At 42.0% G+C, this 26,204-nt stretch overlaps 1 protein-coding gene across 3 annotated transcripts in view; it reads left to right on the top strand.

Annotated features, from left to right (window-relative positions):
- Wdfy2 (WD repeat and FYVE domain containing 2) overlaps window positions 1-26,204 on the top strand; it is a 667,747-nt gene that overhangs the window by 90,743 nt on the left and 550,800 nt on the right. The gene's annotated exons all lie outside the window — the stretch shown is intronic.

The raw sequence follows: 26,204 nt of genomic DNA, 5'->3' as shown, positions 1-26,204 counted from the left end.
AAATCAGACGTTGATTTCCATTGAGATTTTAAACTACGCTTAAAGTTAACCAGAGTTTTACTCTGCCATATTATTTACTGAATTATATTGCAACAGTAGAAGTACCGAGTGGCGAGTACCGAGTACCGAAGAAGATTTAATGAAGAGCTGTACGAGCTATACGCAGACATCAACATAGTCCAGCGAATTAAAACGCAGCGGCTGCGCTCGCTACGCCATGTTATGTGAATGAATGATGATGCTCCGGCCAAGAAAGTGTTTCTATCGGAACCCGCCTATGGAAGCAGAGGTAGAAGGCGGCCCCACTCCGTTGGAAGGACCAGGTGGAAAACGATTTAAACTCCCTTGGTGTGACCAATTGGCGCCGGTTTGCGGAGCGAAAGAGCGACTGGCGCGCCTTGTTGGACAGCCATAACCGTTTAGACGGTTAAGCGCCAATTAAGTAAGTAAGAAGTACTAGCTGCAAAATATAACAGCTCTGGAACAATGTTCTATAAGTGCTGCAATTATTGACTTGTGCTGACGATATTAATATCATCGGCCTGTATACCCGCGCCGTAATTTCTGCTTACTCCAAGCTGGAAAAGATGGGTTTGATGATGAATGAGAACAGAACGGTTTATATGCCCTTGGTGTTACCAATTGGCGCCAGTTGGCACAACGAAGGAGCGACTACGCCCCTTTTTGGACGGCCGCAACCGTCTAACGGTTAATCGCCAATTGAGCAAGTGATAAAAGTGCTAGAAGTAAACTGAGCTCCACTTAACTGAATTTTAAACGTACACTGAACAACTGGGCATTGGGTGACAGGAGCTGATTTCAATAAAGTTAATTATAAATAAATGCCGCTTTAAAAAAAGGCAAATGATATTAAAAACACGATAAACATACACATATTTGCACTACTTTAGTATAGTTATGAAACACTATGCTAAGCCCATGAAATGAAAAAAAGCTTTATTTGGTTTGAGAAAATAATCATTTGACTTGAAAAAATTTTCTTATTCGAACTAAAATATTTTTTAGGTTTTTCAACCCATCAACGTTCTTACATAATGTGACGTGTGTACTCACTGTATATCACATTTAAAAAATTTGTTTGTTTTGAATATTATTGACGGTGGTGTCGGAAACAACTGGACTCCGAGCTACAGGATTTTAGAATAAACAAATGCAAATTTTAAACTTTTTTTGACAGAGGAAAAATTTGGGCCTTGTATTATTTGTACCGAGGTAAAAACGCATCTTAGACACCTCTCCCGATATTTTTGGACGTGTTAGTAATTGTTATTGTTGTAGCTCTAAAGACACTCTTCAAGGTTTCGGGGAGTGTTATCGATGTTGATGGTCCCTTGCTGGATATAGATACTGTACGTTACGGCACTGAGGATCATTAAGGTACACCTTGGGGTCGCCTGAGCCAGTCCTGCTAGGTTTGTCCATGATATATTCATATTTGTTACAGGATTCCCCTCGGGTAGGTGATGTTGGCAATTGGTTCGCGGAAGCTATGAAGCTTTGTATTGCAGGTATCAATCCCTTGAATCCCGTGAACTGTGCTAGTCTTCCACGCAAATACGAACTGTGCTAGCCTTTCACGCGAATAACAAAAGTGTTAGTCCTTTACGCGAATAATGAAACGTACTGTTGAAGCCATGATAAAAATTTCGAACTAAGTCCGCCTCCCTCCGCTGGCAACACCTGGCCAGTGCGGCCAAGCGCAAGCATTGCAGCTCAGCTGTGTGCAATAATCACCGCGCTCAAAACCATAATTAATTACTTCACATTAAACTACCCACCCGCAAACACACCCCGTGGCCGCATCGTTCGCCTATTTGTTTATCGCCCGCCCGCCGTCGCGCATTTCATAAAAGTTTGTATACATATTTCCTTAAATTACATTTATATTTCTTTTAATAACAAATGAAATAAGTGATATAAAATAATATATATATGTTTGATATAAAGTGTCCCCCCCTTTGTTCATAAGAAAGTGCAGAGTGGAAGTTTTATACATGGTCCTTTTGCGATAAAAGACAGCCAGCGGCAAAAGCTCAAAATAGGAGAAAAAAAATAAATCTAGAGCTTCATATACATACATTTAACATAATTAATAAAAAACAATAACAACAAAAGGTGTCACAAAAACCATAAAAGTGCTTTATATAAAAAAAGTATAATATTACAAATTTTACATATTTACGCGGGCCAGTACGGACACCATAACAAAAAAACAAGTAAAGGTGTAACCGAATATTATATACTCAGTGTGAGCTTCAATTGTACATTTCATTTCAGATAAATTATTTTTCTACATAACACGTGGCACCGCCCGTTTAAAAAAAATGTCTCCCCATTTCCTCTTTCAATAAAACTTGATAAGTGAAATATCATTGATTCAAAACTATTTTTTGCTAAGTTATAGCTTATTATTCTAGTCTACGACCTTTTTAAGCTTGTTTTATATCTAAGTTGCCGTGGTCTTTAACCGATACCGTCATTTTTTACTAGAAAATGGTTGTGGGTTTGCTTGATAAATAAACAAATAAATATTTTCTGCTATAAGGAAAATATGTGTACACAATTTCATTACGATATGTAAATTTTTCTTCGAGTTATGGCTCCCGAAACAGAAAATTGCTTGGTTATAAAAGGGGCAGTGCCACACCCACTTTCAAAAATTTTAGGGTTTTCCAATTTAATGTTATAACTCAATGTAGAAAGTCAAATTCTATTGATACAAAGCTCTTTTTCGCTAAGATATAGCTTATTATTTTCGTCTACGACCCTTTTAAAAATCTTTTATATAAAAGTAGGCGTGGTCTTTATGCGATATCGTCCATTTTTTCTAGAAATATTTCCTTGTATAGGGAAAATTTGTGTACCCATTTTTATTACGATCCGTTAACTTTTCTTCGAGTTATGGCTCCCGAAACATAGAAAATTGCTTAGTCATAAAGGGGCGGTGCCACGCCCATTTTTTTAAATTTGAAATTTTTCCTATTTATTCTTATAAATCAACTTGGGAATTGAAATACCATTGATATAAAGATAAGCTCCAGTGTACCAAATTTGGTGAAGATATCTCAATATTTACTCAAGTTATCGTGTTAACGGACATACGGGCGGACGGACATGGCTCAATCAAATTTTTGTTCAATACTGATATGCAAGTCTATATCTATCTCGATTCCTTTCCAACCGCTATCCAATCAAAGTTAATATACTCTGTGTGCAAAGCAGAGTGCTGAAATATAAATATAAAAAAGTGCTTTAAATAAAAATATTTAGAAAAACAGAAAAAACAAAAATTGAAAAATAATACATACAAACATACATACATACATACACAAAAACACAAATGAAAAATAAAAAATTAACATTAAGGTGTGTGGGAAAAATTACAAAAAAAAAAAAAAAATGAAAGAAGAAGGAAAATAAAATCCTTGGAAAAAAACAAAAGAAAAGATAAATAGTGAAAATTTTTGCAAAAAAATACTTTATTTAAACTTTTTCACGAAAACACAAGACACGAAGACAAAAAACGAAAAATATAAATACAAAAAAGGAAGATAAAGTTGGGAAAAACTAAAGAATAAAGTTTTGTGAAAAAATATTTGAAGAAAATTTTTTTTTTTCAATACGCAATTGGACAAAACATACATACATCAAAACAACATTAAAAACATAACATCAAGGATGACCACCCTCAACAAGGAAAATACACAAACAACCCGCAAGTAAAACATAGAAAACTGTCTGAGTAAGTACTAGACTGGGTCGATTTATTAACCTATATCGCGCCATCGATTTTTCGATAGAATTTGGGCTCAGGAAAAAAAGTTCCACTATGCATACCTAAAAAAATAATGTTTAAGCCTGCAAAATTTCAACGTTTTTTTCGATTTTTTAATTTTCAAGGCTCCAAATCATTTTTTATGTATGTTGTTTCTAGTCAATTGGCAAATGCAAAATTGGTAAATGCAGTTTTTTTGAAAAAAAAAACAAATTTCTTTTATGGAGATTTAGAAGAATTTTGGTCAAAAATCGATTTTTTTTTGCAGGCTCAAAAATTATTTTTTTGGGTATGCGTGGTGGAACTTTTTTTTCCTGAGCCCAAATCCTATCGAAAAATCGATGGCGCGATATAGGTTAACTTTCGTCTATACAAATCGACCTAGGTTAGTAAGCACTTTGTTACCCAATATATATACCCATATATATATTCCCTCCGATTAAAATACGGACCCGAAATCTAAAATTCTCAAATTTTATACCGTCCGATCTAAAGATCTGGACCCTGGTTATATGGCCATCATCATAGAGCCTAAACGGCAGAAATTTTGAATTTCCTTACCCACTGGTACCACAAGGTGCAAGTCCTTACAACCCTTAGAATTTTGTTTCAAAAACTAGCTAATAAATAAATTTTTTGTTACCGTACGGAAAATTCCACTGCCCGGTTCTATATACCTGTTTAGGGGGACACCGTACATAAATTTACCTTCCCTTTTTTGTATGGAGCTGCTGCGGACACGGCTGCTGCGGTGTTGGCACGGCCGGGATGGCGAGGTTATGCTGGTGATGGCAAAGGTGGTGGTGCTTTGATGATTCGACGAGTTGGTTGTGGTGTGGTTGGTTAACGCCAAATACACGACACGAACATTCCCGCGAACATTCCCGTTATGTCATGTTTCTGCGACCTTTTCTGTCGTGTATGGTGGTGTTTGCCATTTCGCGCAAATGTTCGCCAAAAATCAAAATATTTTAATTTTTGGCGAACATTTGCGCGAACTGTACGTGCGTGTATGGCGAAATAGCTCATAATCGTAGTAATTTCTGAACGGAACAGACATGCGCGGAAAAGTAAAATGGACAATAAAAAATTTCTGAGTGAATTTATTGAAATGTATAAATCTTTGCCATCATTGTGGCAAGTAAAAAGCAATATTGCTGCAGCACAATTGTTTGTCCGTATTCATCGCTGTCTGAAAGGGAACTAATGTTCGGCCAAAAGTTCGTATGGTGTATGGCTGCGAACAAGATTGCGGAATGTTCGCGGAAATGTTCGTGTCGTGTATTTGGCGCTTTACGGTGGCGGCAGTGGATGGATGGCAATACAAGGCTCACCTCGTTCGTTTATATCAAACAGAGTTTTCTTTTTAACTAGTTACTTTAATTCAACACCTTGCACTTTGAAAGGTTACATTTATATATTTATATTGGAGAGGGTTTAACAATTTCTTTTTAATATAAGAAAAAATCACAACCGCTATGGTCAAAAATTGCGAATAATAATAATAAAAAAGAAATGTCAAAACACGTCATATGTGTATGTGTATGTACACACCAACCCGATCTGTCAACTCACGGATGGGGTTGCCAGAGCGGCGAAGTGTGGACTGTAATACTATAATAGATATAAATATAGATATAATTCATGGATTTAACACAATTCATGAGTCTTAAATATAATAGCTATACATCAAATAGTAATGTATAAAAAGGTTCAATGTACATATTTATATATATATATGTAACTTAGTTAAGGTAATTATAAATAAGGTACATGTTCAAATTCAACATAAAAAATTCAGGTAAAATTCAAGTTTAGGTTTTTAACTAGCTGCAAATTATGTTGATGCAGTTGGTTGTTGATGACTGTGTAATAGTCGCTCAGCCATCGTCTCCGCCCTAGACGCGTTCAGCGGCTAGAGCCTCTTGTAGTTCCTTAAGGGTCCGCAACGCATCTCGCACGAGGATTTCGGATACTTTTCCTCTAGCGTTGGCGGTCTGCAGCCCTTTTGCGGTGCATCGTATGGTGCGTCGGGCGATGCTAGGTGCTGCTGAGGGAATGTTGTTTCCCGGGCGAGAACGGTGTCGCCCGGTGGCGGCAGGGGGTGCCGGTACGGCTGATCGGCCAGGCCGGGATGCCTGGGCGGCGCGTGCGGGTGCCGGATCTTCCAGGCTGTGGTGCCTGGATGGCGCGTTGGGCGCTTGAGGTAGCGTTCCGCCGATGGAGTAGGGAGTGATGTCGCGCTCCATAGATGCGGCATCTGTCATACGAGCTGCACTCGCTGGTGACTTGGGATAATGCCAAGCAATTTAGGCCGAACTTATGGGCTCGTGCAAGCATCCATCTCTGGGGTGGTTTCATTTTTTGGAATATGACGCAGTTCCGAAGAGCGTGCTGACGGGTGCATATGCGGCACCGTCGGTAATCAGTTAATATCGTCGAGCTGCGTGATTCATTGGCGCGGTTGGGAGCACCGATCTCCGACCGCACTGGCCTTCGTGACGACGATCGATGTGCACGATCCATAGCGATCTGTAATTACAGTTGTAAAAGTATTTTAGTGGAGAGAAATACTAATACAGGGGACTTCAGCTGGCATTATGTTGCGAAATACGACATATTAGTGACGGTGATGTGGTAAGAGTGGGCAGAGGTGGTTTGAGAGTAGCTACGAATTCTCCGGGTTTGCCCGAGATGGTGGGCTTTCAGTCTGAGGGAGGAAACAGAGCTTAACAAGTGGTCGTGTGAGGGTGCCGGTTTGCGTACGAACGTCAACAACACGTATATGGCCGTGAAGACCTGGATGTATTTTTTCAATATGTCCAAGGCGCCATTCAGTCGGGGGAAGTGAGTCGTCGTGAATGCCGACACACTCACCGATCTTGGGCTCGGGTTGTGGATTTTTCCACTTCTGCCTTTTCTGGAGATCCTTTAGGTAGTCTTCCTTCCACCTTTTACTGAATTGATGATCTAAGCTTTTTACCCTGTCTCATCGGTTTATAAGAGATAAATCCGCGTGATTCACTTCAGGGATAGCGAGGAGGGGGCCACCTCTGAGAAAGTGGCCGGGGGTCAGCGCGGTAAAGTCGGTGGGATCTTGGGATAAAGGTGAGATAGGACGAGAGTTCAATACGGCTTCTATTCCTACCAAGAGGGTGGTAAATTCTTCAAAGGTGAACTTGTGGGCTCCTGGAGTCCTCATAAAGAGCAGTTTGAAACTCTTCACTGCAGAATCCCACAAGCCGCCCATGTGGGGAGCTCCGGACGGAATGAATTTCCAATTGATGCCCTGGGGAGAGTATTTTGCGATTACTTCTTGAGAGGCAGTTTTCATGAAGTCAACGAACTCCTTTTCAGTCGCTCTTTCAGCTCCAATAAACGTTTTGCCGTTATCACTCATCATTGTGGCAGGATATCCACGACGTCCGACGAAGCGAGCAAATGCTGCGAGAAAGGCATTGGTTGTTAGGTCCGAGCATAGCTCAAGGTGGGCAGCTTTTGTCACGAAACAGACAAAAACGGCCACGTAGCCTTTCAGTAAGGTGTGAGACCTTAGCAAGGAGGCTTTTATTTGAAAAGGCCCCGCAAAGTCGACACCGGTAGTGGTAAAGGGCGGAGCGTAAGTGCATCGTTCCGGGGGCAAGTCCGCCATGATTTGCGATCGCATTTTCTGCTTGTGGAGGGTAAAAGTTTTGCACTGATGTATGCATCTCTTTATGAGGGGTTTGAGTCGTGGAATATAGAGATCCTGTCTCGGCGTGAAGAAGTTCATGGGGGTACTGTATATAGAGGACAGCGAATCTTAATTTTTCTGATATAATAACGGGATGTTTTTCATTGTTAGTCAACGTCGAATGAACTAATCTACCATGAACCCTGAGGAGCCCGTTTTCATCGAGGTATGGTTGAGGGTTAGTAGAGAGTTTCTTTTATCAATTGGTTTTGCATTTTCCAAGTTTATTTTTCGTTTTGCGGAGATCTTCATGCGACAGAGAGGGAGTGTAAGCGGGTTTAATGCCTCGAATTCGGTCCTTGAGATTATTAATGAACCTGAAGGTATATGCCATGACCCTGAGGGCGCGAGGAAAAGAGGAAAATCGATCCAATACATCAGGGTCATCTTCAGCTGAGTGTAGTGCTTCGACTCGGCGCATTTTCAGGCCGGTTGATGCTGCGGGTAGATGCTTTTGGCCAGGCTTCGGGGGCTGGGTCAGCCACGCAGGGCCATTCCACCACAGCGAAGAATTTGCCAAGTCCATGGGTTTGCATCCTCTTGTGCCCATATCTGCTGGATTGTCGCGACTGCCTACATGCTTCCAGTAGGCGCTTCCGACGAGATCCATAATTTCAGCTGTTCGATTGGATACGAAAGTTTTCCAAGCGTGGGGAGGCTTTTCGAGCCATGCTAACACAATTTCCGAGTCAGACCACATGTAAAGAGAGCTCGAGATGGGATTGTACGACGGCTATTAGTCGGGCAAGCAGTAGAGCTGCACATAGTTCTAGTCTTGGAAGACTGGTAGTGCGAAGATAGGCAACCTTGCCTTTAGCGACCAGAAGGTGAGACGACGTGGTGGCACCGTGGGTTGTTCGCAGATACATATATAGTGGCGCAATATGCCTTTTCTGACGCATTGCAGAAACCATGCAGCTCAACCTGCTGGTTCGGGATGTTGTCAACCCATCGAGGTATTTTTATATTTGAGATGTTGGGTAAATTTTTTGCGAACTGCGTCCATTTAATGAAGCGGAGGGGCTTCACTGCTTCGTCCCAGCCGGTTCCGTCTATCGATAACTCTTGGAGTAAAATCTTGGCCTGAATCATAATCGGCGTAAGCCACCCTGCGGGGTCAAAAATGTTTGCGACCGAGGAGAGAATTTGTCGTTTTGTACTAGCGGACGAGAGCGGTATTGAGTCCACTGTATACGAAAACGTGTCGGTCAGGGCGTTCCACTGTATACCGAGAGTTTTGGTGTTGCTTGCTTTCTCGAATTCCAAAAGATTTGTGTCTAGCAAGTCCTCTTCTTTGAAGTTTTTTTATTATACTGGGGTGATTGGCCGTTATTTTCCGTAATGGAAATCCTGCTGACGCTAACACTTGGATGACTTGGGAGAAAGATGTTTCAGCAGAGAGAATTTCATGGCTGCCAGAGAGAATGTCATCTACATATGTTTCTTTCGTCAAAACAGGAACGGCTTTGGGGAACGTTTCTTCTACATCTTTGGCCAGTTGGTGAAGATACGTATGGCGAGGTAGGGGGCACAGTTCACACCAAATGTGACTGTTTTCAGACGATAGTCTTTTATGGGGTCGCTCGGAGATGAGCGAAAGACGATCCTCTGATAGTCTCTGTCATCTTCGTGCATTATAATTTGACGATAAATTTTTTCTACGTCTCCGTTGAAAACAAACTGGTATGTCCGCCACTTGAGAATCAGAAGCATCAGATCGAGTTGGAGGGTAGGGCCGGTATAAAGAACGTCGTTGAGCGCATGTCCAGATGCCGACTTCTTTGAGGCGTTAAACACGACCCGCACCTTTGATGTCTTTTTCTCGGGCTTAATAACTGCGTGATGGGGAAGATAAAATGAGACGCATTTACCTCCGTCAAATTTTTCATAGGAGCCGATTTCCTCCATATGATCGATGGTGAGGTATTCTTCTAGGACACTATCATATTGAGTATTTAGATCCCCTTTCTTCTGCAGGCTTCTTTCCATTCCAAGAAACTGGCTTAGAGTTGAAGACCGAGAGTGGGATAATGAGATTGACTCTGGGAAGCTGGGTTTAAACGGCAGCCTTACGATATAACGACCGTTATCATCGCGTGAGGTTGTGGCTGCGTAGAAATTCTCGCAAAACTCGTCTTCTGGGGTTATTTGGGGTTTGGTGGGAACTTCCTCCAATTCCCAGAATTTTCGCAATAGAGAGTTAAGATCTTCGTTCGTCACTTCTGACACTTGCAGAGAGAGTTGACCATCACAGGGCTCTACCGCTCAGAATCCATCCAAAAATGGTTTTCTGCGCTAGAAGATGGGGGGGGGGGGGGGGGGAAGATTCTGAACGCCATTTTGGATGATTTGCGGTATTACATCACTGCCTAGGACGAGATCTATTTGCGAGGGGGAGTGACAGTTCGAGTCTGCGAGGTTGATGTGTGCCCATTTTGCTTGAAGCTCGCTAGTGAGCTTAAGCGAGGGGAGCATTTTTGTTAGCCGGGGTAATACTATTGCCTCTGCACTTATCTTAAAATCGGGGGATACCAAAGTCAGAGATCACAATTTGTTTGAGGTCTGAACTACCTTGCCGCCCATCCCTGATATTTCAAATCTAGAGGGTTTCAATGGGAGTTTGAGTCTATCTTGGGCTCTGGTAGAGATAAAGGTTCGCTCAGATCCCTGATTTACAAGAGCTCTGAGTTTGAAAATTTCTCCCCTATGCTCTACGGGTACGATAGCCGTGGGTAACATTATTTCACAATCGTTTTCGGAATAAAACGATTGGACTTGGCTTTTCTGCGAGCATGAAGGGCTTTCATCCAGGGCATTGGCTTGATCGGGAGTATTACCGGGTGAGACTGTGGAATTCGTGGTCGTGGCTTGTGAGGCTGTCTTTTGCAATCGTGAGGGTTGTCTTTTCGGCACTTGAGATGTGTCTTCGTGAAGAACTGAGTTGTGCCGATCTTGACATTGATTGCAAGTTTGAGTACTGGAACAGTCTTTCAATATGTGTGACTGAGAGAGGCAATTGAAACACATATTGTTTTCTCTCACAAACCTTCTGCGATCAGAGGTCGACAGCTTCTTAAATTTGAAGCAACTTTTAAGGGGGTGAGATGAGGTTTTAATCATAGCGCACTTGTACATGGTCACATGAGACTGGGTGTGGGAGGTCGATCTATTTTGAAAGAGATGTGGCTGCTGGGGTTTAAATGATGGCCTAGTTTGGGGGATGGCTTTAAATTTATTTGGTCGCCATTGATCGACTCGCTCTACAACTTCATATCGAGTTGTCAGGAACTGGTCCATTTGGGACCAGTTAGGAAGTTCTCTTCTTGAAGTCAGAGGCTGCTCCCATAACGTGACTGTATTTACCGGGAGTTTAGAAGTCACGAGATAAATACGTATGGGGTCCCAGTTATCTGTGGATACTTGTTGCGTAGCGAGAATTTGTAGGCAATTATTACCGACGATTGCAACTTTTGTATATCCTCACTGTTTTCCTTAGTAATAGTTTTTAAGTTCATCAGGGCCCGTATTTGGTTATCTACGATAACTCATCTTTTCTCGTATCGGGACTTTAGGGCTTCCCACGCTAAGGCAAAGTTGTCATCAGTCAAGGGAAATTGGTTGACTATTTGAGCTGCCTTTCCTTGGGTTTTGTATCTGAGGTGATACAATTTTTGCGCTTGGGAGAGTTTCGGGTGGTTAATATAAACAGCTGTGAACATGTCACGAAATGAGGGCCAGTTTTCATAACCACCATAAAATATTTCGGTATCGCAGGGAGGGATTTTTAGCGAAATACCGGATTTGTCGGATGCACCTGGTGTGTCGGCAGGGGGCGCGGGGGCATTTGCTTGTTTAAGCAACTGAAGTTGGTCTTCGATCTGGGCTTTTGTGTCTTCATACGCTATGAGACAGGACCTGTATTTGCTATTAGCAGATGTTGGGAAATCTTCGCGCAGATCCTGATCTGGGGTTTCGACAATTTTATCGAAAGCGTGTTGGACTCTATTTCAGAATTTTTCTATATTCGAGTTTTTTATGTTGAGAGAAGACTCAGTGTTGTCTTGGAGGGACCTCGACCTAAACCGAGCACAATAATCCATGAAATTGTCCGTTTCAGATATAAATTTCTTGGGGGCAGACGAGAATTTAAATCTTTTAACCGTTTTACTTTGTCTCGTTTCATCGTCACTCATTTCTGAGCTTATTTTGTGACGCTTACGAAAGAGAATTAACAAAAATTTAACTTCAGAGAGAAAAAACTTTTTTTTTTTTGAATAGAGAGTATTTGCTATTAACTATGTGAGGGAGTTTCGTTTAAATATTCACGTTAAATAGCAATAGAGAATAATTTTCAAAACCAAAAAAAGTTTTTAAGTTAAATTTATTTGAGGGTGAGACTGAGCAAATTTGACCACTGTACTGCGTTTGCACTATATTTAATATATTTAATATGTATATGAGGGTGGTTTAAATATACGTGGGAAAATAATAAGATATTTATATATATATACGTATTAACAAGTATCTAGGGGTAAATTAATATAATTTTGATACGGGAAATTAATTCGTATGAGATTATCTTAGAATTTTGTTTGTGTTTTCGGTGTGACTTAGAGGAGTCTTATTTAACCTCGATTTGTTGGACTGTAGAGGCTTTGAGGAGAGAGAAATTAGTAGCTTATCGAAATTCTTAATGGGGATTGAGAATTTATAGCGTGCAAATTTAGTGCGAGAAAAGTGCTATTACACGAACTGCACCACTCTTGTACCACTGTGCACGAGATTTTATTTCACCGCTTATGTCGTTTTATTTCTTTTGTATATCCGTATGTATGTATACGCAAGTATGGAGATTTAAAAATATTTGTTGCGTTTTGTATTAATTTAAATAGGGATAAATAAGAAAACTTTAGAGGTTTTGCTATGATAAACAGCAAGAGAAGACACTGTATCGATTTAAGAGGGATTAAATAATTTTAGAGCGATATACAAATGTAATGCCGAAAAAAAAATTATTTGAGAGGTAAAATCGATATGCGTGCCCACTGTATCTAGCTTAGTTTTTCTTATTATGTTTTGCACATATACCGTACTGAGTTTTGCAATATGGGATTATTGCTGTATATATATATATAGATATATATATATATATATGTATATATACGAAATGGTATGTGCAAGTTTTGGCGGGAAATGAGGAATTTTGGCGGGAAAAATAATCCTCGAAAAGTGAAAATTGTCTTAATTTTTCGTTTATGTGTATTTTTTCCGTGATGGGGGTGTATTATATCTCATTTAATACTCACGGTTTACGAAAAGGGGGTAGCTACTTGCGTTTTTCTTGCGCTGGTTTCCTTAGTAGCGTCGAAGGACCACTGTTTAGGGGGACACCGTACATAAATTTACCTTCCCTTTTTTGTATGGAGCTGCTGCGGACACGGCTGCTGCGGTGATGGCACGGCCGGGATGGCGAGGTTATGCTGGTGATGGCAAAGGTGGTGGTGCTTTGAGAATTCGACGAGTTGGTTGTGGTGTGGTTGGTTACGGTGGCGGCAGTGGATGGATGGCAATATAAGGCTCACCTCGTTCGTTTAAATCAAACAGTGTTTTCTTTTTAACTAACTACTTTAATTCAACACTTTGCACTTTGAAATGTTACATTTATATATTTATATTGGAGAGGGTTTTATAATTTCTTTTTAATATAAGAAAAAATCACAACCGCGATGGTCAAAAACTGCGAGTAATAATAATAAAAAAGAAATGTCAAAACACATCATATGTGTATGTGTATGTACACACCAACCCGATCTGTCAACTCACGGATGGGGTTGCCAGAGCGGCGAAGTGTGGACTGTTATACTATAATAGATATAAATATAGATATAATTCATGGATTTAACACAATTCATGAGTCTTAAATATAATAGCTATACATCAAATAGTAATGTATAAAAAGGTTCAATGTACATATTTATATATATATGTAACTTAGTTACGGTAATTATAAATAAGGTACATGTTTAAATTCAATATAAAAAATTCAGGTAAAATTCAAGTTTAGGTTTTTAACTAGCTATAAAGCTAGCCAACTGCATCAGGCTGTTGATGACTGTGTAATAGTCCCTCAGCCAATACCCAAAAAGTTCGTTGCTCCATATATCAACTTAAATATAAAAATATATACGTATATATGATTCAAGGTTCCATTCGAGCTCAAGGCCAGAACAATAATTTTTTTCTAATGATAATTATTGTTATTTTTTAATTTTTCTAAATTTGAAAAATTGTATTTTGTTTTTGGAATAGTAAGTACAACATTTTTCAGACAAACTGCCATAGCTGCGCAGATAGATCCATTTCGAAGGGTGCTAAGCCTTCATCATCAGTACGCTTTAGGCATGCTGCGCTAACCATTTAGCTATACAGCGGTGGTTTGTTTGACTGGCAAATTTGCTACTTCTATTCCTTTTTACCAACTATATTTATTCAGTGTTGCGCCGTCTGGTGCAAATCACTGATAATGCTGGATTTTTGTTTATTGTCAATTACTTTGTTTGACATTCCCAAGTGCTCATGGTTTATTAACAATTGTTTTTGTTTTTATCGGCCTATTGATAAATGATTCAAGGTTCGATTATTGTTCTGGCCTTGAGCTCGAATCGAACCTTCAATCATTTGTCAATAGGCCGATAAAAACAAAAACAATTGTTAATAAACCATGAGTACTTGGGAATGTCAAACAAAGTAATTGACAATAAGCAAAAATCCAGCATTATCAGTGATTTGCACCAAATGGCGCAACACTGAATAAATATAGTTGGTAAAAGGAATAGAAGTAGCAAATTTGCCAGTCAAACAAACCAGCGCTGTATAGCTAAATGGTTAGCGCAGCGTACCTAAAGCGTACTGATGATGAAGGCTTAGCACCCTTCGAAATGGATCTATCTGCGCAGCTATGGCAGGTTGTCTGAAAAATTTTCTACTTACTATTCCAAAAACAAAATACAATTTTTCAAATTTAGAAAAATTAAAAATAACAATAATTATCATTAGAAAAAAATTATTGTTCTGGCCTTGAGCTCGAATCGAACCTTGAATCATTTATCAATAGGCCGATAAAAACAAAAACAATATACGTATATATGTAATATATGTATATACCCACTTAGTTCGGTAATATTGCCCGAGCTACATATTTTTCCAGCGTGAAATTCAGCGATGCCCAATTTAGCCTTATATACATATCTTAATATATAAAAAACACGTGTCACAGAATTGAGGCCAATGGACTCCTAAACTACTGAACCGATTTTGAATTTGTTTTGCACCCCGTGTGTAGTTTGATCTAACTTGAAATATAGGATAGGTTATATCTCAGTTTATAGTCGCAATATTATTTTATTGCAATTTTTTTTATTTGTTTATACGTAATATTAAAATGTTACGTATACGCAGTGGCACTCATATTTTCAGGTGGTGCGGATATACTTCCGTGTAATTGCTTGGTGTTTAATTAAACAATAAAAAATATTATAGCGAATGATATCAAATATAGCACATCACCAGGCCCACCGAGAGGGGGCGCTTCCCAAGGTAGTCGGTTCTATGTACCGGAGCGACTCGGGATTTTTCCCGACCAAGGACTGTCATTTCAGTGTGACCCCATCTAATTTGTTTCGTCCCTCCCACAAATTGTCATCCCCCCAGCAGCTCCTTGCAGCAGGACTGCTCCATATTCTCTTACTCCGGGAAGGCATCGAATCCAATCCGGGTCCGTCTCCTGACCCCGGTCCTGAGAAATGGTTTTGCTGCATCTGCCGGAAAAGAATCTTTTTAGGACGGTCATACTCTGTTCAGTGTGTCTCGTGCAAGGGATGGTTGCATCGGACAGGTTGTTCTGGGCTTGATCCCAAAACCCGACGTCCACGTAACTTCTATAAATCTTTTGTGGCTCCTTGCTGTTCACGCCCAAGGGCGTCCCGTAGTCTACGCCTTAGCGCCCCAGGTCGCAAACCCAAATCATCCGGGTACCCCAATGCTTGCCCAAGGGCGCCCAGTACCAGGGCCACAACAGCAATTGCGTCCTGGCCTTCCACAACCCAGGCGTAGTCACCCGTCACTTACCCCCAGAGTGGCGACGTCTCCTCTTATGCACTTCAGAATCCTGCAGTTAAACTGTAATGGACTAACTGGGAAGATTACGGAGATAGTCGATTTCATGAAGCGGCACAACATCCGCATTGCTGCGATTCAAGAGACTAAACTCACAGCAAGATCTGCATTGCAGACCTGCTCTGGGTATAACGTCCACAGGAAAGACCGCGAGAGCGGAAATGGAGGCGGTCTCGCGTTTATCATACACCACTCTGTGCAATATTATATATTTGATCCTGGCATCGACCGCAGGGACAATGTCTTAGAAAGTCAAGGCCTATCTGTCCAGTCAAGCGATACAAACCTAGAAATCATCAACATCTACATCCCTCCTGCCACCTGTTGCCCCAGTGGATACCGCCCTAATATCAAGGCCTTACTCACTGGCAACAATCGCATTATCTTAGGTGATTTCAATGCCCATCATGATCTATGGCATTCAAACTTGCGGGCGGACAGTAGGGGTGAGATGTTGGCGGATCAAATAGAAGAAACGACGTTCTGCACAATAAACGGAGACGCCCCCACACGTATGGTAGGAAGCTGTCACAGCTCGCCAGATATCTCAATCGTAAGCGCAGAACTCGTAAACTGCGTCAACTGGCAGCCGATGGTAACATTGGCATCCGACCACCTGCCCATACTTATTTCGCTTGAGCGTACCGCCGACTTCATCGTCACTGAAAAAACTTCAAAAAAGGAAAGTGGGAAGAATATAAATCCTTTACAGACAGCCGCTTTGCTGCCCTCCCTATCCCGACTGATGCCCGCCAAGGGGAGCGTGCCTTCCGTAAGGTCATTAAATCCGCCTCGGCACATTTCATTCCCGCCGGGAGAATTCCCGAAATCCGGCCCCACTTCCCGGCGGAGGCCACAAACTTAGCGAGAGAACGTGACCTTATAAGACAGCTTGATCCAGGCGACCCCCAAATAAGGGATATAAACCAACGCATCAGATTGCTTGTGGATGAACACAAGCGGGCGAAATGGGAGGAGCACCTAAGAGGTTGTAACCTCTCTACCGGTGTGGGTAAACTTTGGTCCACCGTAAAGTCCCTATCAAATCCGACTAAGCACAAAGACAAAGTTTCCATCGCCTTTGGCGACAAAGTGCTGTCGGACGCGAAAAAATGCGCGAGCGCTTTCTGCCGACAATATATAATGCATCCTACGGTCGACAAAGATAGACGGAGAGCCAATAGACACGCACATAAACATAAATTCAGCGCGTCACCAATCACCATCACCGCTAAAGAGGTTGAGGACGCTATTGGTCGTGCTAAACCATCCAAAGCAGTGGGCCCAGACGGCATAGCCATGCCGATGCTTAAAAGCCTAGGGACCCTCTTTCAAATATTTAGCGCATGTCTTCAATCTGTCTCTTTCCACCTTTGTCATACCTGAGAAATGGAAAATGACCAAGGTGGTCCCGCTACTAAAGCCTGGGAAACCAGCTAACATAGGTGAGTCGTATCGTCCGACATCTCTCCTATCGCCAGTGGCAAAGACGCTTGAAGCCATTTTGCTCCCTTATTTCCAAGCAAATTTGCAGCTAGCCCCTCATCAGCATGGCTTCAGAAAACTCCATAGCACTACCACCGCGCTAAATGCCATTAGCACCCATATAAATTGCGGTTTAAATCAATACCCCCACCATAGAACAGTACTCGTAGCGCTAGACCTATCAAAAGCTTTCGATACGGTCAACCATGGCTCGTTACTGCAGGACCTGGAAGGGTCTACCCTTCCCCCATGTCTTAAAAGGTGGACCGCAAATTATCTGGGTGGTCGGCAGGCATCGGTGCAATTTAGAAACGAAACATCAAAACCAAGGAGAATTAAACAAGGGGTGCCGCAGAGTGGTGTCCTATCCCCAATTTTGTTTAATTTCTACATATCTAAGCTACCTTCACCACCGGAAGGAGTCACAATCGTTTCCTACGCCGATGACTGCACAATAATGGCCACAGGCCCAGGCCCGAAGATCGATGCGCTATGCAATAAAATAAACGGCTACCTCCCTGATATCTCCAGTTTTTTCGCCTCGGGAAACCTGGCATTATCACCGACTAAATCTTCCGCGACCTTATTTACAACATGGACGCCCCAAATGTCGACCATTTTGAACATCCACGTCGATGGCACTACGCTACCGACTGTCCAACACCCCAAAATCTTGGGTGTGACGTTTGATCAGGATCTACATTTTGGTGAGCACGCAGCCGCAATTGTTCCGAGAATTCAGAGCCGTAACAAAATCCTCAAATCCCTCGCTGGCAGTACTTGGGGAAAAGATAAAGAAACGCTCATGACTACATACAAAGCAATTAGCCAGCCGATTACGTGCTACGCGTCACCCATATGGTCGCCAAGCCTAAAAATCACCCACTGGAAGAAACTACAGGCCTGCCAAAATACTGCTCTCAGAATCGCCACGGGCTGTCTTCTTATGTCCCCAGAACACCATCTGCATAATGAGGCGAGAATACTCCCCATCAGGGAGAGAAATGAGATGCTGACCAAACAGTTCCTGTTGAATACCCAGAAACCTGGGCATCCCAACAGACATCTGATTGATGAACCAGCACCGCCTAGGGGCTTAAGGAGTCATCTCCGTAAGCATTTTGAGGAAATACGGCACCTGAGAACCCAGCCGTATGAAGTGAAAAAACACAAGCGGGTCCTTGGTGAACTCCATAAACAGGCGTCGGACCTTTATGCCGGGAATTGCCCGGTGAATCCAGTGCTTAACGAAAATTATCCAAAACTTGCGGGAGAGGAACGCATACTTCCCAGGGAAACGCGTGTCACTCTTGCTCAACTTCGTTCTGGATACTGTAACAGGTTAAACTCTTACCTATCCAGAATCAACCCCGACATACAAAATGTATGCCCCGCTTGCAACGTGTCCCCACATGACACCAACCATCTCTTCAATTGTAATGTGGAACCAACGCCTCTAACACCCCTTTCCTTATGGTCCACACCTGTTGAAACGGCAAGTTTCCTTGGACTCCCGTTAGAGGATATTGATGACAATTTGTGATCGGTCGCGGCTATTAGGTGGGGCTAGCATTGCTACAACAACAACAGAGGGGAGGAGGGGGATTCTGAGGGGCCCGCGATTTAGAGGTACTATGACATTTTTTTTTTAATACAGGAGAGTCTTTAGTTGTTCCATGTGGAAATTTTAAGCCGAATTTCAAAAGCAACGAAAATCTGCATTTCGTTTTAATATTATAGTGAAGTGTGAAAAATAAAAATCTATATATATAAAAAGAAAGACTAACAGCCCTATTCTGTGCACTTGACAAATTCACCATCTTGCTTATTTGTCAAGTTTGATAATTTATCAAGTAATTGCTATTCTATGTAAAAAATAAAAAGCCTTTTCGCTGACAAATTCTCAATAAGTCAAACGCTCTTGATAATTTAATTTATACGGATAAACTTAAATTAGAATTCTGTTATTGTGCGATCGAGAGAAAATGAAAGATTTATTACTTTTGCTATTATTGTGGGAAGATCCTCTGGGGATTTTGGGGGTAATTTCAGGACGGTTTTGGGGACTCCCTCGGGGTCATTTGGGGGACATTCCGGGATGGTTTTGGGGTTTCCATTGGGTGCTCCCGGAGTCATTTGGGGGTCGTTCCTGTATCGTTTTGGGGACTCCCTCGGGGTCATTTGGGGATCATTCCGGTACAGTTTTGGGACTCCCTCGGGGTATTTGGGGGTCGTTCCGGGATGTTTATGGGGATTCCCTCGGGGTAATTTGGGGATCATTCCGGTACAGTTTTGGGGACTCCCTCGGGGTATTTGGGGATCGTTTCGGGACGGTTTTGGGGACTCCCGCGGGGTCATTTGGAGATCATTACGGGGAGGTTTTGGGGAGACCCTCGGGGTCATTTGGGGATCATTCCGGGACGGTTTTGGGGACTCCATCTGGTTCTCCCGGCGTCATTTAGGGGTCGTTCCGGTATCTTTTTGGGGACTCTCCCGAGGTCATTCCGGAATGGTTTTGGGGACTCCCTCGAGGTTATTTGGGGGTTATGTCCCCCAAATGACCCCCAGAGAATCTCCAAAAAGATCTCGGAACGACCCCTAAATGACCCCGGGAGGACCCGATGGAGTCCCCAAAACCATCCCGGAATGGCCCCAAAATGACCCCGAGGGAGTCACCAAATGGATCCCGGAATGACCCCCAAGTGACCCCGAGGGAGTCCCCAAAACCATCCCAGAATTCTCCCAAATGACTCCGAGGGAGTCCCTAAAAACATCCCGACACGACCCCAATTCACCCTGGGAAGACCCCGAGGGAGTCGCCAAAACCACCCCGGAAAGACCCCGAGGGAGTCCCCATAAACATCCCGGAACGACCCCTAAATGACCCCGATGGAGTCCCCAAAATCATCCCGGAAGACACCCAAATTATCAGAGAGTCCCCAAAAAGATCACGGAATGATCCCCAAATGCACCCGATGGGGACCCCAAACAATCCCGCAATGTCCTCCAAATGACCCACTTAAAAATACCCATATTTTGTGTTACGTTTTTCATAGTTTCAACGAAAACATTTAACTTTTCATAAATGCACACATCGTTTTAGAACGAAAACAAGTATATAGGTACCTAGTACTCATAGTATATTCATTGGTACAACTTGTACAACGTTTATCTCATTGTGCTTCTCGATGAGACATGTGTATGTATAAATTTCTTTGGTAATGATATGAATGCGCGCATGTACAACGCAGACAAAATGCGGGTACATACAACTTCTCTTACAGAGTCCCATCGAGAAGTAAGTTTTTCACATAATTATACAGATGTCAGCGGCTCGGTTGAGCAACAATTTTTTAAATGCATGGAAACTTACCAAACATGCAAATCTGAAATTTTGGAAGCCTTGCAGCTTTCCAACACTCCCAGCACCAACCAACAATAAATACCCACCCACCCAATAAATGATTCAAGCGCAAGTGGTTTTTATTTAAAAGTACCACCATGCGAAACCGAAGTCTTTCATGGTGGATACGAAGACTGGCCATCCTTTACGGCAGTCTATAAACACCACCCTAAACTATCACCCGCTCAAAAATTATATCACCTACGCCTGAAAACGAGAGGTCAAGCAGGGCTTATTGTCAAACAATACCCACTGAGCGATGATAATTTCGAGCTTGTCTGAGAAGCACTTAGATCTAGGTACGAAAACAAAAGGATACTCGTCGACAGTCAACTGAAGACGCCGTTCAGCCTGCCCACAATATTCCCGGATAACGGAGAACAAATCCAAAAGATGCAGACAACCATCAACAACTGTGTGTCAACCCTTAATACCCAAGGAATCTCGACAACGGACTGGGACCCAATTCTCCTTTACCTCTGCTCATCCAAGCTGCCAAGTGAAAACCTTTCACTATGGGAACAATTCCTCAGCTCCCGAAAAGAACTACTTTGGGAAGATTTGAATAGATTTTTGACCAGCAGATACGTGGTAGTAGAAAGATTAAGTACCTATAGACCAGGCAAGCCGGAACCCCAATTTTCGAGCTTTACACCACGAATGGTGAATCAAAACTCGACCCAAGCTAACAATAATAGAACCTATGCGTATCACACGGAGTTCAATAAAACGGCTTCGTGTAGATTATGTAATCAATACCACGCAGTCAGATCTTGCGTTAGGTTTAGAAATTTATCGGTATCAGACCGAATCAAATTTGTGAGAGAAAATAGTTACTGTGAAAACTGTTTATGAACGTCACACCCCAAGAACGAATGCAAAAGTAGTTTCTCGTGCGTATATTGCTAAAAGCGTCATCATTCGTTACTGCATTTACAGTCCAAACCCCAACAGTCACAACCAAATCCCAGAGCTCATAATGCCCAAGCCGGCACCCCTGGGAGAACGGACGACGAACGGCCTTCAACATTGAAAGCCGCCGCAATAGCCATCTTCTCCCAACAGTCTCAGGACAAAAACCCGGTTTCTACACTCTTTTCGAGTAATCATGGAACCACCCTACTACCAACAGCAGTAGTAGCAGTATGCTTTGATGGCGCTTTTCATAAAATTAGTGCCCTAATAGACCAAGGTTCACAAAAACTTTTGCATCGTCGCGTATACAAAAGCTTCTTGGTCTACCCACAAAAGAGTCTCTCCACCAGAAATCTGGAATGGGTGGAACGGTTGTGAAGAATGCCAGTAAAGTCTGCCAGATAACATTTTGTTCTGCAGACTTAACCCAAATGATAAACGTACAAGCAATAATTTTGCCGAAGCTAACTAACTTCTTGCCCACAGTCAGAGTTTCAAGCATCGATCTCGAAGAACTGTCCGATTTACCGTTAGCCGATCCACAGTATTCGATACCATCGAAAATCGATGTGGTAATCGGCAGCGATATAACCCCGAAAATCCTCACCGAAGGGCGAGACAAATATTTTGAAGTCCTTAATGAGTATTTAACCATGGATCACATGGAACCCGCCTCCCACCAAGAGATAATTAGAAATAGTAAATACCTATCATTTTATCTACCCCATCATGATGTCATACAACCCGACAGCAAAACCACAAAAGTGAGAGCCGTCTTCAACGCATCAAAAATGCCACATTCTGGTAACTCGTTGAACGACGTTCTCCATACAGGCCCCACACTAAAAAAAAATGATTTAATGCTCGTTATACTTAAATGGCGACTTTATAAGTTTGTTTTTAACGGCGATATTGAGAAAATATATCGCCAAAAACTCATCCATGTAGAAGATAAAGACTTTCAGCGAATCGTTTTTCGAAAACACCCAACTCTGCAGATAGAAGATTTTCGACTGAAAACAGCTACCTTTGGTATAAACTGCGCGCCATATTTGGCAAACCAAACCCTACATCTTGACTGTCATGACGAATATTCGCTCACTAAAAACATTTTATTAAATGAAACGTATGTTGACGATATTTTGTCAGGCCATTTTGAACTCCATGACCCAAGTTATCGCAGCTTTAAAAATGGCAGGGTTCCCTTTGAGAAAGATGTCGGAAAATCACAATGAAATTTTAGAACCGATCGATTTTCTTAAGTTCCGCTATTCGAGTTCCACAAAAACCCTTAGAATTCAGTGGAATGCGCTGACCGACACCTTCACATTCACCTATACGTATGACACACCACCAGCAGCAGCACGACTACAAAAAGGCAGATTTTATCAGCAGTTGCGAAACTTTTTGACTCCGCAGGATGGCTATCGCCAATAATGATTCTTGCAACAATGTTGCTGCAACAGCTCTGGATGGAATGAACGGATTGTGACGAAGCCCGGGGCTCTCCAAAAATGGACTTCAATTTACCAAAATTTACCTCACATCAGAGAAATTAAAATCCCTATGTGGGTACAGTATTCCCCGATAAACAAATCCAGCTACGTAGACTTTAAGATGCTTCGGGAAAATCATTTTGTCCCTGTATATATTTACGAGTACAAACCCATGAAAATAGTTTTTCATCCCATTTGCTAGCTGCTAAAATCAAAGTAGCATACCATCAAATCGTTAGTCTTCCAGGGCTAGAACTCTGTGGAGCAGTCTTACTCTTCAAATTAGTGAAACAGTTGCGAACTGAGCTGAACCTACCTCAACACGAGCTCATTCTCTGGTGCGGTTCTGACATCGTACTGGCATGGTTAGAGAAAATTTCCAGCCACGGTGAACCTCACCCACGCCGAAGTGAATGATGCCAAAATCAAAATCATCATTAAAACTCAACCAAATTATTACGGAGACACGATAGATCTATCTTGAAACGTCAGGACCCGTACATAAAAAGATCACTTTTCCTATATTAAACCCCATGTTAGATGACTCAGGAATCATGCGAGTTTCCGTGAGATTAGCCTATGCCACATATAGCTTTAATGAGCGACGCCCAATTATTATACCCGAAAACTCTCGTTTTTGCTCTCTCCTGTTGAACTTCCTCCAGTCGAACCTGCTGCACACCGAAAAACAGCTTATGATTCAAATGGCACAACAACAGTACTACATTCCACGTTTGAAGCAAAACGTAAAAAAGCTCATCAACCCAGCGGATTTGGGCACTCGAAGCTGCATGCTTTAGGGCTTAGTCGAATGTCCATTATGGTGGGAAGGACCTAATTGGCTTATCAGGCCATCAACTTTGTGACCAAAGGATATATCTCACCACCCAACTCCCCCCGAACAACGACATGTGGTGGAAATCCACACCCTACAGGAAGAAAATAGAGATATGCTCGACCGTTTTTCATCGTTTCTCCAGCGCTTAGAGTCATGGCCTATATGTAGCGTCTTATCCAAAAAGCAAGGAAACTAAAAGTTCCAGCCACGGTGAACCTCACCCACGCCGAAGTGAATGATGTCAAAATCAAAATCATCATTCATACTCAACCAAATTATTACGGAGACACGATAGATCTATCTTCAAACGTCAGGACCCGTACATAAAAAGATCACTTTTCCTATATTAAACCCCATGTTAGATGACTCAGGAATCATGCGAGTTTCCGTGAGATTAGCCTATGCCACATATAGCTTTAATGAGCGACGCCCAATTATTATACCCGAAAACTCTCGTTTTTGCTCTCTCCTGTTGGACTTCCTCCAGTCGAACCTGCTGCACACCGAAAAACAGCTTATGATTCAAATGGCACAACAACAGTACTACATTCCACGTTTGAAGCAAAAGGTAAAAAAGCTCATCTTCCACTGCAAAACATGCACCATCTTCAAACAGCAGATGAAAACGCGAATAATGGCAGCCTTGCCACCCGAGAGGTCAAAATATTCCCTACCCTTCCATATAACAGGTGTCCACTTTGCTGGACCGTTTTTGGTAAAAACTTCTCCCCTTCGCTTCGTATGTGAAAGCTTATTGTGGCGAATGTTGACATCGCTATGCTAGTTAATAATCACACAACAACAAAAACATAAAGCAGCCACTCTTATGTACATGTAGACATTAAAGCTCGCCAAACTTATGTGCAAGGCAACGAAGAGATACCTCACACACACAGATCTAGTCATCACCCAAAGTTGTTACTCACATATACACACGCATATATGTAGCTCAATTACCAAGCAGGAGGAGGATACGGCAGTTCTAGAAGGCGAAACGTCTGGACTTTGATAGAAATATGCGAATGGAGCAATGGAAAGTATAAAAGCAGCGTAAGCTGAGTAGTCAGTATTCAGTTTTGATTCAAGTCCACTATTGGTTGTGAAGTATAAGTCTCTTAATACAAAATATTGGAGTTATTTATTCAACATTCTAGCAATTCGAATGTTAGCAGAAGGTTTGGAATAAGCGGAATTTCCCAAAAATCGTTACATTATGTTTGTGAGTTCGTCTGTTTTTCCACAAATCTGTTCATTTAGAAGTGTGTTCTGATCTTACCACGAACGCATTCCTTCAACGCAGGCTTTGCCCGATTTACTGGCCGCCGTTTCCTACCCCACCCGATATTTTCTGACAACGGAATGACGTTGGTTGGCGTACAACGCGTATTACAAAGAGAGTTCACCACATTCCTCAAGGAAGTCACTGCAGACGTCGCAGAAAAATATGCAACTCACGGATTCTCATGGAAATTCATCCCACCATACGCTCCTCACATCGGTGGTCTATGGGAAGCGGCCGTGAAAAGCTCCAATATACACTTTACGAAAGTATCAGGAAACCAGCAGTTCTCGTTCGATGAGCTCACTACCCTCTTAGTACGTATAGAAGCGATCCTCAATCACTTTACACCCTGGAGTTGTGGAATTCAAAATCCAAAACTTATAACCCGGAATATTGCCAAACTATACGTGCTACCAACTGCCTAGCAGTGCTAACCCTACCTCTGGTACCCTCTCCTTCATGCCCCTAGCAATCTAGAAGGATATATAAGCTACCCTCACCAACGTATTTTTCTAGCCAATTTTTTGAGAAACACGTATCTTTCTTTTCTTGTCTTTACAGTACCCGCAGATCTACGTAGACCCAGAAATGCCGTGCTAAGCAGTGCCGGGCGTTCCTCGCACTGCCAGTGCGGTCAAGCGCAAGCAGTAAAGCTCAGCTGTGTCTTCAATAATCAATAATCACAATAATCAAATACCTACCCACAGACACGCTCCGTGCCCGCATCGTTCGCCGTTTTGCTTATCGCCCGGCCGCCGTGGCGCATTTCATAAAAGTTTATATATTACATTTATATATCTTTTAATAACAAATGAAATATGTGAAATAAAATAATATATATACATATATTTGAAATAAAGTATCCCCCTTGTTCATAAGAAAGTGCATAGTGGAAGTTTTTTTTTTACTTAACCGAAGAGATATGAGTAAGGTGAGTATAATCATATATTTTTCTCGTTTGGGAAACTATAGCAACAAGGTTTTTTAAAGCTCACTTTAAGCTTTTTAAATTTGATCGATCCTCGTTTCTCTTTTTTGTTGTTGGAGAGTTTTAGGTATTCTGCATTTTTTTCTAAGATAT

The sequence above is a fragment of the Eurosta solidaginis genome, chromosome 2, assembly GCF_040869045.1.
Source record: "Eurosta solidaginis isolate ZX-2024a chromosome 2, ASM4086904v1, whole genome shotgun sequence".
In the NCBI taxonomy this organism is placed as follows: Eukaryota; Metazoa; Arthropoda; class Insecta; order Diptera; family Tephritidae; genus Eurosta; species Eurosta solidaginis.
Note: the sequence above shows the minus strand (reverse complement) of the source record. Positions and strands in the feature narration are given on the sequence as shown.